This window comes from Ixodes scapularis, unplaced genomic scaffold (assembly GCF_016920785.2).
Source record: "Ixodes scapularis isolate PalLabHiFi unplaced genomic scaffold, ASM1692078v2 PGA_scaffold8__174_contigs__length_109621045, whole genome shotgun sequence".
Taxonomy (NCBI): Eukaryota; Metazoa; Arthropoda; class Arachnida; order Ixodida; family Ixodidae; genus Ixodes; species Ixodes scapularis.
In genome coordinates this window covers 59,282,208-59,296,463 of record NW_024609883.1, presented here as the reverse complement: position 1 = coordinate 59,296,463, position 14,256 = coordinate 59,282,208, and the positions used below count along the sequence as shown (strand labels likewise).

The 14,256-nt window shown below is 49.9% G+C and overlaps 1 non-coding gene and 1 pseudogene across 1 annotated transcript; one reads left to right on the top strand and one right to left on the bottom strand.

Annotated features, from left to right (window-relative positions):
• Positions 1-645: 645 nt before the first annotated feature.
• LOC115314005 lies at positions 646-1,594 on the top strand (annotated as a pseudogene).
• A 7,589-nt stretch (positions 1,595-9,183) lies between these two features.
• On the bottom strand, positions 9,184-10,787 carry LOC115323042. The gene is made up of 3 exons (XR_005718198.3): positions 10,342-10,787; positions 9,666-9,769; positions 9,184-9,220 (listed from the first exon to the last, which is right to left on the bottom strand). It is a non-coding gene; the product is annotated as an uncharacterized LOC115323042 (transcript).
• Positions 10,788-14,256: the final 3,469 nt, after the last annotated feature.

The following is a 14,256-nucleotide window of genomic DNA, read 5'->3' as shown; positions in this document are numbered from 1 at the left end:
CAATTCGCGGTCCAACAGCGCAAATCCAGCACTTCGATCAAACACGCGCGTCCGCTCCGTAGTGTGAACAGGCATTTACGTGGCTCTTGCTTACACTGTCGTATTCAAACGTATCTTTTTTAACGTCGGCTCGCTCCTGCATCTCCGAGGCCGCAAAAAACGCCGCGACAATGTGTTCCCATCTACGTCGCTTTGCAAACAACTGCGGGCCGTGTTTTACCAACGATGACATTTGTGTTGACTTGGTAGCGATCGAGTTCGTAGCAGTCAATGGGGGTGGTTACGCAACCCGGCCTCGGCATTCGGGCGAGTTTAAATCGTGTTAGCGTCGACATATCACTGCACGGATACGAACTTCAGACAAGCAGTGGCAGAAAGGCCGCCTGTGTTTGTTATGAAAAATCCACGTGCTCCGAACGGCTCCGAACAAATGCCGAGCTCTCTGTTATATTCTGTTTCGGTATTCATTTGTGTTCTTTCACCCCCAGGGGGCGCGTCCTTCCTTTGTGTATATATTTGATGTATCGTGCAGAATAAAGGTTGTTTTCCGTCCGTCCTTCAGAAACATCACACTGGCGACGAGGATGTAGCCCGTTCCAAGCTACCTTCGGCATCCCCGTACCGTCCGGCTACGCCCGCCCCACCATGAGCTTCCCCGGCCTCGCTCCGCCGCCGCCGTTCCTCCAGACGCCCGGCCGTCCGTCCCTGACATGGGAGGAGTGGGAGCAGACTTTTACAGTCTACCTTCTAGCGTCCGAAGCAGCTGAGTGCCCACCAGAGCGACGCAAGGCCATTCTTCTGCATTGTTTGGGGGCGGAAGGGCAGCGTGTTTTCCGGACTTTACCTGCAGGGTCAAGCGCCGCAGCACCGGCAGTTCAAGATCAGCCTACCGCGGCCACTACTGACGTGTACGCGTCTGCACTCGCCGCCTTACGGAAGCAGTTTTCGACGTCGTGCAACGTAGTCGTCGAGCGTCATCGTTTCCACCGCCGCAACCAACACGCAGGCGAGTCTGTTCATGACTTCGTTGCTGCTTTACGGCAGCTCGTTTCGCATTGTTCGTTCAATTCACAAGATGAGGCTCTCCGTGACCAATTTGTTGCCGGCGTTGCTTCCAATCGCGTACGTGAACGGTTCCTACTCGAGGGTTCCTCCCTGTCGTTCGAGAGCGCAGTACGAATCGCTCTTCAGTTTGAGCAAGCAGCTGAAGAACTAAAGGAATTCTCTGCTTCAGTCGAGCCTGTTTCTGTGCGTCGTCCGCATTCTTCGCGAAAAACCAGTTCACAGCCAAAAGAGCATTGTCAGCAGAACTTTTCAAGGAAAGCGAGCGGTTCACGTGCGTCGCAGGGGCACCGCCCCCCTCGGCGAGACAGAGATAGCCGGTCCGTTTCACCTCACTGTTTTCGGTGCGGCTCGCGGAACCACCGCGCATCAGCGTCACAGTGCCCAGCGCAGGGAAAGAAATGTTCGTTTTGCGGCGTCAAGGGCCACTTTCAGAGAGTATGCAACCGCAAGCGACAAACGCAAGGCAGGGTTCGTGAAGTTGATTTTGATGACGATGTTTCGTCAAGTGGAAGTTCTGAGCAAGTTTTGACCGTGCAGCATTCTGCTCGCAGAGCAATATACATAAAAGTGGGCGTAGCGGATGTCAGCTTGACATTTCTTGTTGACTCGGGGTCGTCTGTTTCGATTCTGTGTGAACACGCATTTCGTCGTCATTTTGAAAGCGTTTTGCTCCTTCCAGCTCCGCACGTCACCTTGCTTGATTTTTCTAAGCGTCCAATTTCCGTGCTAGGGTGTTTTCAGGCAGACGTTCAATTTAAAGGGCGCTCTGCACCACGTCTTTTCTACATCGTTAGCCAAGGCACCTGTCTGAATGGCCTCGACGGCATTAAGGCTCTAAATCTTCAAATTCCGGGTTCCACTCTCGAGTGCCTGCACACGTCCGTCGTCCCGCCGCCGCGTGTCAATGACCCGACACCTTCTCGCATTCCAACGCAGTCAAGAGAGCAATCGAGGCAAGCAAACCTTCCGCCAGCCTTGGCACCCGACTTCGTTTCACTTTTCAGTCCTGAGTTGGGCCTTGCTAAGCGATTCACGCATCGTGTCAAAACTCGGCAAGGCGTGCAGCCGGTAATTTCGAAGCTTCGTCGTCTCCCATATTCACTCCGGGAACCAGTAGCAGATGAACTTCGCAGGTTGCTGAGCCTTGACATCATCGAACCTGTCGATGCTTCTGAATGGGTTTCCCCCATTGTTGTCGTTGACAAGAAAGATGGCAGCTTCAGAATATGTGTTGACCTTCGGGAGCCTAACAAGGCTGTTGAACCAGACAGCTTCCCATTGCCTCACACAGAGTACTTCTTCATGCCTTGGTAGGCGCGACACACTTCTCAAAGCTTGACTTGGCTTGCGCCTACCATCAGGTTCTTTTGCACCCTGACAGCAGGGATCTGACAGCCTTCATTACGCATGAAGGACTCTTCCGATTCAAAAGAGTTTGTTTTGGGTTAGCCTCTGCCCCAGCGGCATTTCAGAAGATGATGGCCAAAATTCTTGATGGCTGCTCTGGAGTGTTGTTCTACATTGACGATGTGATAGTCTTTGGGAAAAGTGCTGAAGAACATCTTTTGAATCTAAAAACGGTCTTGCAGAAAGTCAAGGACGCCGGCCTGAAGTTGAACAACAAATGCCTCTTCGACGTTCCAGAACTTTCCTTCCTAGGCCATAGGGTCACGGCACGAGGTATCGCACCGCTTCCAGAGAAAGTGGACTCGATAATTAACACTCCAGTGCCAACAGATGTTGCGGCCCTCCGGTCGTTCCTAGGTCTTGTCGAGTACTATTCCAAATTCGTTCCACGCTTGGCCGAAGTGATCGAGCCTATGCGCGTTCTGCTTCGCAAGAATGAGCCTTTCATCTGGTCAGCTGAAACAGACAGCAGTTTTCGGAGAGTCAAGGAAATGCTTTCTTCGAGTACAGTTCTCCACATGTTCGATCCATCACTTCCAGTCATCGTGTCGACCGACGCTTCCGACTGCGGTTTGGGAGCTGTCCTGCAGCAGCAAAATGGCCACGAGCTCCGCACAGTTGCTTTCGCGTCTCGCACCTTGTCCCCAGCTGAAAGAAAGTACTCGGTTGGTGAACGTGAAGCATTGGCATGCATTTGGGCGTGTGAGCGATGGCACACTTACCTGTGGGGTCGCCATTTCAAGATTCGTACGGACCATCAGGCGTTGGTATCATTGCTATCGTCGCAGGGGCGTGGAAGAAGGCCACTCCGGATTGCACGCTAGAGTGCACGACTCCTGTGTTACAATTTCACGGTCGAGTACCGCAAGGGGTCCACCAACACTGTGCCCGATGCTCTTTCTCGGTTGCCAGCTCCTACGTCGGAGGCAGAACTTTCCAAGGAAGAAGAAATCGTCTCGTTGGTCGAGCCGGCCTCCATGACGAAGGAAGAATTCAAGCAAGCCGTCCTCAACGACGATTGCCTGCAAACCGTCAAGTCGTTCGTGTGCGGCTCTTGGCCACCACAAAAGTCCGTACCAGAGGAGGCAAAATCTTTCTACTCAGTGCGCGAAGAGCTTTCTATTGTTGATGACCTGCTGCTGCGCGCAGAGCGCCTCGTTGTTCCGTCCTCCCTCACAGCTCAGTTCATCGCAGTTGCCCATGAGACACATCCGGGCATCACGCGCACAAAGGCGCGACTTCGTGAGCTATTCTGATGGCCACGAATGGAAAAGCAAGTGGAATCGGCCGTGAAAAACTGCCACATCTGCCTGGAGGCAGATAAGTCTGCCAAAACATCGCCAGTGCCATTGCAGCCTGTTGAGTGGCCTGAAAGACCCTGGCAGAAACTGGGCCTAGACATTGTTGGCCCATTGGAGCATGCACCTCGCAATAGCCGATTTGCTGTAACATTGGTCGATTACCATTCCAAGTGGCCAGAGGTATACTTTTGCAGCGAAGTGACCACAAGCACCGTAAAAGAATTCTTAACCAGTGTCTTTGCCCGTGAAGGATACCCGGAGGAGATTGTTTGCGACAATGGGCCGCAGTTCACTTCACGTGAAGTTATAACCTTTCTTCAAAACCGGGCCATCAAGCTGTCGCACTCATCAGTATACTACCCCCAGGCGAACGGGCAAGTCGAAAGGCTTAATCGAACTTTGAAGAACTTCATCCAAGTTTCACTCCTCGAAAGGCGACCTATCCGACAAGCAGTCACTGACTACCTTGCTATTTACCGTTGTACTCCACAGGCTACCACTGGGGTTGCCCCAGCAGTTCTGCTGCATGGGCGGATGCCTCGAACTAGGTTGGATGTTGTAGGGTTTTCGGCACCAGCGTTCGCAAAAGACCCAGTAAAGGAACTGGCGCGACTGCGTCAAAGGGTCCGGCTTCAACAGCAAAGTAGCAAGGAGTACACGGACCGGAGGAGAGCTGCTAAGGAGCCGAAAATAGCAGTGGGCGATTTCGTTCGTGTCAAGAAGCCGTCAGTTCGCTTCAAGGGAGATCGCGCCTTTTCTTCGTCAACTGAAGTGTTGGCGAAGAGGGGACCTGTCTCTTTCAGACTTGGAGATGGCCGCACATGGAATGCCTCCAAGCTTTCCAGGGTTCCAGAGAGGGGCACGAGTCCACCGTCCCAACGTTCAGAGCCACCTGCGCCGCAGCTTCCGGTTCGAGTGCCGCAGCCTGACCTGCCGCCGCCGCCTTCTCCCGGGTCGCGGCCGCCGCCTCCTGGCGGACTGCAGTCTGCCGCACCGCAGACGCCCGTTCCTGATCCGCAGCTGCCTGGACTGGAGCCTTCCATGCTGCAGCCGCCTTCTCCTGGGCCGCAACCGCGGTCCCCTGGGGTACCGCAGCGCTCTACAAGCTCACTACCATCCCCAGCCGTGCAGCGTCCCCATCGCCCGTCCCGAGAGCGCCGACGACCGGCCTGGCTCAAAGACTATCAGACCGACTAGTTGTCTATGTGTATAGCAGTGGTTATGTAGTGTGTAAATATGTACAGTGCATGCTTAGGAATATCTAACACTTACTAGCAACTAATCACTACGAATAAGGGAGGGAGTATGTTATATTCAGTTTCGGTATTCATTCGTGTTCTTTCACCCCCAGGGGGCGCGTCCTTCCTTTGTGTATATATTTGATGTATCGTGGAGAATAAAGGTTGTTTTCCGTCCGTCCTTCAGAAACATCACACTCTCCGATTGGTTGTTCGTGCTGCCGAAGACGCCGTCGCCATAGCAACAGCACCGGTAAGTTTTAGTTTTTCCGTACGACAACGTCGCTTTCCTCTTCTCACTCATGAAACGAATTTTAGGCTGGAGTAAATCAATTTATATTGGGATTTTACTAATAGCACATCGTTCAGTGGGCCAAAAGAACAAAGGTAGAAAGTCAGAACCCTGACTTTCGCTACGAAAATTTGCAAAACATAGCGGACTATTTCGTACCTCCTTCCCTTCGTAAACTCTCCTCCTTTTCAATGTGATACATCCGCGGACCCCGCAGCGCGTCACCGGGCTACTAGCCACCATAAAGCGCGGTCCAAACCAACGCTTCTTTTTGCGCCTGTAGGTCGTGCGGCTGCGGATGTGACGCATTTTCGTGACGTCGCGGCGCTTCTTCGCTCCTTCCGGGCGCGCATAAAAAGTTGGTTGATTTCAACTTCTTCTCAACGCGCACAAAAACGCGCGGTGACGTAGTAGGACGCTCCCGTGTCCCGGCCAATCGGTGGAGGGCAAGCTAGTTCCGGCTCCGCGTTTCTCGCCGTCTGGCTGCCCTCTCCTCCCCCCTTTTATTCTCTTCCAACATGACAACGCAATCTCTCTCTCTCTCTTTCTCTCGCCGTCTGGCCGGCCAGTCTGTCGCAGTTGCACCTTGCTTGTGCGCTCGTGCCTGCGTGCGCGCGTGCGCGCTCGCCCGAAGTTTCGCCCGTCCAAACCAAAGCGCACGGTTCTGACTCAGAAAGCGCGCCCGCAAACAGCAAAAACGCCACGAAATACGTCACATCCGCAGCCGCACGACCTACAGGCGCAAAAAGAAGCGTTGGTTTGGATCGCGCTTTAAAGCGCGATCCAAACCAACGCTTCTTTTTGCGCCTGTAGGTCGTGCGGCTGCGGATGTGACGCATTCCGCGTCGTTTTTGCTGTTTCCGGGCGCGCTTTCTGAGTCAGAAGCGTGCGCTTTGGTTTGGACGGGCCAGCTACGGGCGGGGGCGCACGCGCGCACGCAGGCACGAGCGCACAAGCAAAGTGCAACAGCGACAGACTGGCCGGCGAGAGAAAGAGAGAGGGAGAGAGATCGCGTTGTCATGTTGGAAGAGAATAAAAGGGGGGGGGGGGAGGAGAGGGCAGCCAGACGGCGAGAAACGCGGAGCCGGAACTTGCCCTCCACCGATTGGCCGGGACACAGGCGCGGCCTGCTACGTCACCGCGCTTTTTTGTGCGGCTTGAGAAAGAAGTTGAAATCAACCAACTTCTTCGTGCGCGCCCGGAAGGAGCGAAGAAGCGGCGCGACGTCACGAAAATGCGTCACATCCGCAGCCGCACGACCTACAGGCGCAAAAAGAAGCGTTGGTTTGGATCGCGCTTAACCGGGCCCCCGCAGCGCGTCACCAGGGCCCAAGCGCCCGTCACACGACACCGGACCTCACTTAATCCCTTTACCCCTAAGCTGACATTGCGGTGGAAGCTACGCGCTTGCCGGACCAATCAGCCGTCTCCCTTTCATCACTTGACCTCATTCTCTGCGAGTCGGTATGCGCGAGAGAGCATGATCACGTGGAAAATGTGTGGCTGGCCCAACGAGCACGTAGCTTCCACAGCACTGTCAGCTTCGGGGTGAACGGGGTGGGGTAAGCAACTAGTTGGAATTTTGAGCGACGGGCTAATCTTCTAGGGGGACAATGGCTGTGTCCGGCCAGTCAAGCGAGATTCCGAGCAAGAGGGGACTCCCCCCTTTCCGACTTCTTGAACTGTTTGGTACAATGCGCGATTTATGAGGTGAGGAGGAGAGCTAAACAGAAAAAAGTTGAAAAGGCGTTTCATGACTCCTTTAAAGGCCGCCGTACAAACGGGCCGTTCTGCAGGGAAGAACCTTCTCTCCCGAAGTTGCGGGACGGGGAGGGAACAGACCAGCGAAGGATGGAAAAAGCGTCGACAGAATGGGATTTGCCTCGGGGCGAGCTATCCTCTCGAGAGGGAAAGGGGACGGAGCAAAGCTGCCGTTGGGGTTCCGGAAACCAGGTGGAAGAAAGATAAGCTTGTCAAGCGGCGACCTTGGATGCGGGGAACGGGCACGTCAGAGAATTTGAAAGTAGCCTTCCCGGTTGTGGTCTCGTGCTGCTTGATGAGCTGGACGACCCAGTGCGGTCTACTGGCTTTACAAGGTGATTCGGATGAGCTGTTGTTGTTGTTGAGTGTTGTTACAGACGGGAACAGGGGATGCCTGCACGTATGATTCGGACGAGGAAAACTGGCTTTGCTCCAAAGGTCTAAAATGATTCGGGTGAGGAAAACTAATTTTGCTCCAAGAGTCTAAAAGCATTCTGGAACGTGAATTCTGGCCATAAATAAAGTAAACACAGGTATGAAAAACTACGAGGGCGCCTAAGCTTTCTCCTATGATGTGAGAATGCATAAGCTTACCCTTGGCCGAATTATGTTGGTGCACGATCAAGAGGGCCTAGCGTCGAAATCGGCAAAAAAAAAATGGTTTTTACTCGTTTTTTTTTTTCTTCGTTTTTTTGTTTGGTCGCGTGGACTGATATTTTTTTTTTTGGTCACGTGACCAAACTTTTTTTCTTATTTTTCCTTTTTTCTGTCTTTTATTTGTTTTCGGTTTACGCTCCCTTTCGCAAAAACACTTAGCACCTATTTCGTGTTACTTTGGCTTTAGCCAAATCATTTTTTTTTCTTATGGCAGGGTATTCTGCTGTACGTATCTTATGTTACTATTACCAAACCTGGCTTGCAATTCGCATAACAATTTTTTCCGGCAACGAGTTTGGGAATGACAAGGCTAACTTTGTGTTACAATTTTTTTTAGGTCTAAGCACAATCTTGACCTCGTTGTCCGTCTGTCTCTATGATAGGCTTTTCAAGTATCCTTTGGGAAAGTAGACGACAGGCATTTTTAGAGAGTACCTGTGTCAACCAAAGTGGACATTGCTGAAGCGCTTCTAGTGTGATTTTGGCCGTAAATAACTGGAGGCCCCCGGCAAACCCACCCAATGTAGAAAAGTATCTACCTTTCTGGTTTCATACAGAGCTATGAAAGCCAGAAAAGACAAACCCTAGCTGAGTCAAACAACCGGTTTGCAAACGCAATCGTGTTGATAATAGCGCCAAAGAGTTTGTATGACTTTTTCTGGTGGTGTGCAGAGAGTGAAGCCACGGAGGTAATGCTTTTGCCTATAGTCACCTCGCGAATGGATCGGTATTGGCTGCAGAGATCCATTTAACTTTGTTTTATTACCGTGGTTATATTTTGATTTTTGTGTTCCTAATTTCACAGACAGAAATCGCTTTTCTCGCGTGACGTCACGGCGGGGAAACAGGAATCAATCAGTGTACCGAAATTGTAGTGACGCTTGTGCTCGTTCTATAGCGCCTCTAAAAACCGTGCGATCACGGCTGTGCAACGTCAACATTGCATAAACTGCCGTTAATTGTAGTCGTATTGCATCGTAAGGGAACGACTATGACTGGGTAAACAGGAATAGGTGGAATGGGTGCGTGTGATTTGTTGAAGTTCGATTCAACAAATCGAGCTTCACGAAATCCGATAGTATTGAATTCACTCAACCAGCTATATGAGTTTTCAGATGGAGTATATAACGGTATACACCTTCCAAGTATGCGATTCGTGTTCTGCCAGTGGTACCTCAGCTAGACTCAAACGCAAATCCCGCGTTGAAAAAAAAAACAAAAAAACAAAAAACAAGGTTTACGGTGACTTGAGCCGCTCCCGCGCCGAATTATCTTTCACGTAAGCATAATCTTGGGTTCGATGCACGACGAGAGGTTTTCATTCATAAAAATTTTTTGATTACGATGATTATCAGCACTAAAAATTTGAAAGCCAAGCAATGAAGACAACGGTGTTCTTATAAATATTATGTACATTTTATTTTGCTCTGTTTCAATACGCTGCCGTCGTTGTGTCCTTGCTTTTTTGGTCAATCAGGTAACGGGCAGGGTTTCAGGGGCTGAAAAAAAAAAGGTAACGTTATTAAATACACACCGTGCAAGTGCACCAAAACAGTTTTTCGCGCACAAGAACTTTTTTGCTAGGAATTGGGGAAAAAAGTAAGTACAAGAAAGGGGAACGCCAATCAACGGGCAACATAAAGGACGCGCAAAGAGCACGCAGTGACGAAGCAGAAAAGCACACGGTAGCACTGGTTGAGATGAGGGGTAAACAACAGTACGTCAGCGCATTTGAGGGGCCCTGTCCACTTGCAGGTGTAGCGTGGCGCGCATGTGCAGTTGGTGAGACGTTGACCGGAGCGGAAAATGGACTCCCTAATGGAATTGAAGATAAACTCGTGACCGTATTTGAAATTTATTTTTAGGGGCATTACTTCTGGCTGCTACGCTGCATCAAGTTTTCGCTCACGATTTCTGACATAAAACATTTAGAGCAAGGTATACCTTGATTTCAGGAGCCATTTTCAGGGATGGACTCGTCCGTTTCTTGGCTGGACTCCTTCAAGGCTGCAGTTTCAAGGAGCAGGTGGCGGATCTTCTGTGTGAAACTAAAATAAAAATAATTTATTACGCGCTTGTACTATCGGTACAATTCACTGGTCTTGGACATGGAGGTTTTATATCAAATAACATTAAAGCTTATTACTTGAAACACTGATTGCAAACAGAAACAGACCTGATAAGAAACAAAACTAGGTCTCTCTCATATTGAAATAATCAACTATTCAGTAGCTTGATTGAGGCCTTAGGTTGTAATAATTTCGTTGGCCGAGATAACTCCGAAGACCGCAGTGATTGGCTCTCCCTAGTGTTCTGCCGGGAAATGGACGCATGGAGTATTTTTAGGCGCATACAGGTGCTCATTTATAAAATACATGCACGAGGCAAGCCAACCAGTTACAATTACCACAGGACCTATGAAAGTCATTAAATCAATAGTTTAATTTGAGGGGCACTTCATTTGCTTAGGGTATCACCGAGTATATGCTACCTCTCTTATATACGTGCTAACATTTTTAGTATTTTTTCATATATTAAATAGAGCTTTCCTCCCGTAACACTCCAGCAATGTTCACCAACGATAGTTCTGCGAGAGTTAGTCGCGAGATGATGGTCATACCTAAACGTCTTTTTCGTGTACTTCTTCTTCCCCCCCTGTCGATCAGGATGACAGGCGTCCTCGACGAAGTACGTCGACGTATACTGCCGACCGACATGCTCATTCCTATCCAGGACTGCGAGACCCTGTCTGAGGTTGTAGGAGCGGTCCATATAATGAACTCGCTTGTCTATGTAGATCAACATGGTGTTGTTGAAGGACTCCACGTGGTGGGTGTCTTTTGCTTGGATGTAGTCCCCAGCATTCTTGAAGACTGTTGTCGATCTCAAAAAAGAAGAGAGGAGATTCTCTGCGACTGGATCTTGGATCAACAGCGTACTCGGAACATGCCCCGCCGTCTTACAGGGAGAGTCCTCCACGCAGTTGGAATGGCGTCCACAAAAGTGGTCAACCCAGTTCAGCAGCGTCGTCCTCAGTTTGGTGGCGCTACCATCGCACGTTGCCATAGCAAAATATACATGGTTCCTCACCAACTTGCACTTGTCCGAAAGCTCAGGGTGCCACGTCTTACCTTCACTTTTTTTGGGGGCCAAACGCTATCGTTTTCATTCCTTTGAGCGTTCCTTTGGCGGCGTGCCATCTGTCGTTGGAGTTCGTTGTCCCATTACGCTCTCTGATAATCTTGTTGACCGTCGTGTTTCTGTCGTGTGAGTGGTCAGTAACTGAAATGTTTCTTTCATCAAAGTACTTGTAGAGCTTTCGCGTTCCAACGGCTTCGTGTTTTTGTGATGATGGCTCCTCTTTTTTGGTAATATGTACAATTCCCACCACCTTGTGGGTCTTTTGCCCTAGGGCAATAACGTCAGTATGAAACGAATTTTTTCTGCAGGCGTGCCTGGCGTCTGTTTCGATGCTCAGCGATGTCGTCGAGGATTCTGGCTGATCTGTTAATCTCGATTCCTCTTGCTGAGCGGCTGTCAATGACTCCATTACTGAAATCTCCACCGCAGCACCAATCTGTACAGTGAGCTTGTCGAGTGTTCGACGTGAATAAGGGACTCCACTGAACAAGCAAACCTTTTCAAATTGAGTTCCCAGCATTCCGCTGCAAACGAAGGCAACCGCCACAGAGCAGTCCACAACTCGCAAATCTCCAACACTGGAGCTCGTATCTAAAACTAAAGTATGTTCATGGCATCTCAATTCTAGGCGAGCTGCGAATCCCCTTGGTGTCACCTTGACGATTACGACATCTTCTGGACACCTCCGAGCGTGATCTTGGACAGCGTTGACCATCTTGGATAGTGCTGACGAGTCGCAGAGTAAAAGTGATGGTTCCTCGCTGTCCCTCTCTGCCACTAGTGAAGCAGCCTTGTTCACTCGCCGGTTCTCATCATCAGCCAGCATCTGTACTGCTTTTGTGATGACACCAGCTAACGGTTCATCCTTGTGTGGATGCTTCGCCTTTTTCAGCAAGTCATCAAAGTTGCTCATTTCTTCTTCGCAGGAAAATGTAAGGTTTATAGTTCTGCGGAAACTTTTAATGGTGCAGGTATACTCCTTCTCTGTTCCATCGCTCAAACGTTTTTTTGAAACGAACGAAGAATAGGCTGATGTTTCATCCATCTCTGCTACCGCTGGTAAGACGCTGCTGTCAGAAAGAACGGCATATATGCGTATAAGCACCCAACGAAATATTGCAACGGCTACTACAAATAACCATGAGTTGGACCAGACATTTCATCGAACGCCGTTTCATCGAAGCCGTTTCTCAAAATTTTTCGAAACGCCGTTTTATCGAATGCCTTTTCATCGAAGTCGTTTCATTGAACGCCTTTTCATCGAATACATTAGAGATCAGTGTTGTACAGCTCCCTTTTCGCAATTGCGTGAGGCGGTACACTGTTCACTGTAAGGTAGATGAAGTCACAACCAAATTTTTTTTTTTATTTTAATCACTTGAATATCGAAATTAAAAAAAGGGATGTCTCATTTTACTTTCATCGCGGACTGACTAATATTTGTTGAATGAAACGTGCATTTTCTCTATGAAACGGCGTCAATAAAACGGCGTTCGATGAAATGTCCGGGAACCGACTACAAAATACCCAAAACAATGTATAATTCACTAATAGCATCAAACGAAACATTTGGGCAATAACTTCAAAATACGAGACGTACCTTGCGTGGCTGAGGAGAACTTCTTTGTTTCACATCATTTGCAAATTGCAACAAACGTCAATAATTCTAGTAATCAATCTCTGGGGCATATCCGCAGGAGAAAAAAAAAGGTAGTGAGCTGGTAACGGACAGGGAGGTCTTGCAGGACCATATGATAGGACCTACACAAAACCTGCCGTGCTTCGAAAAATGCTAGTCCAACCAATACCTAAAAGCTCGTTCAAGGCGGACGTAGCGTTGCGCATCCGGCAAAGCGCACTGAATCGCTGCCCGCGGCGTCTTCTTTTTCTTTTTCGAGCAGCGAAATAATTTTTAGTCAAGCAGCAGACCCCCCTTCGGCGGGTTAAGCCGGATTAACCGGAGGCGTCTCCTAATCCATTCTCCGTGTTGGTCCCTCGGGGGAGGGCGGTAAACAGGTGGTGGAGGGCGGTGGAGGGAGGAAAGGAGGGCAGGAGAGAAGGAAACACGAGAAAGTGGAAAGCGCGAACTGTACCGATTTCTGAATACCGATTTCTCCTCTTCTTACGATGTTCTTAACTTACGAACTTCTTAGCTAAGTTGTCGTAAACTAACAGCCGAATTCATAAACGGGCCTCGACTCAAACTCGACTCAAAACTCCACTTGAGGCCGGTTTTGCGCTTCATAAACCGACCTCCACTCCAAACGCTCCTCGACTCGAGGAATTACTCGACTCTTTCCTCGAGAATCTCAAGGTAGGTCCGGCGCTTCCTCGAGCCGCTCCTCGACTTGAGTTTGGGGTGTCATGGCGGCCGGCGAGTCGTTCGCGGAGTTCGTGCACTTCGTTTTAAGCGCAGAAGAGATCCTCTACGACGACGCACGCGACAGCGAATCGAGACGTTTGACGAGACGAAGTTTCAGAGAACGCCTGAACCCGCTGGAACACTTCAGCGACCGCGGATTTTCTGTGCGGTGCCGCTTCACGAAGGCGACCGGCGAGTACTCTGCTGGGTCTGCCAGGGGCGCGAGTACTCAGGGCCTGCCGCCCTCAACGATGCTGCAGCTCCTCGTTGTTTTGAGCTTTTATGGTGCCAGGACGTTCCAAGTTGTTACGGGAACCATGTGAACATGCCGCAGCCCACTGTGTGCCGGATTGCGGAGCGAGTTTCGCGGCTCCTTTCACGGACCATTTTCACCCGCTCGGTGAAGCTCCCGCAGGGCGCAGCGAACTAGCGGGGCTGCTGCAAAATGAAGTTTCCAGGGGCGACTGGGTGCATTGATAAAGGGACCCGGCGGTCCCGATGTGGAAGTGCTCTCGAAACAGAAATAGATACTTCTCCATCAACGTGCAGGTAAGTTCACCCGTTGTTTGCGTTAGGAGTGCCAAACTTAATTAATCAAACTGTACGCTGAGATGCGATATCGTAGGTCTAAACTCTGACGTAACGATATCAATCAAAACATTAAAACAAATCTGTATCCGGCGACAGTTTGCACGACCGAGCGTGAACGCACTCCAGTTCTTATGAAAAAAAATGTCATTAAATGGTTGCCGACTCTTGTGAGACCACAGAAATACGTTAAAATAAAACGAACTCCCGATCGGGTTACCGAGCATAATGATAGTAGCGGCCCGAGCGCACCCTCCCTGCAAGAATGATCATGACCAAAGCACATTTCCAGTGAATGTGGGATGAGACGATGTGTGTTGCAACACAGTCTCATCCCAGGTGAACCTTTTTGATCGTCAGATTCTCAGACATGAAAACTTTAAATAAAATTAAATTAAAATTGAAAATGATGAGCGAATGTTTACTTTCTACATACACATGCAA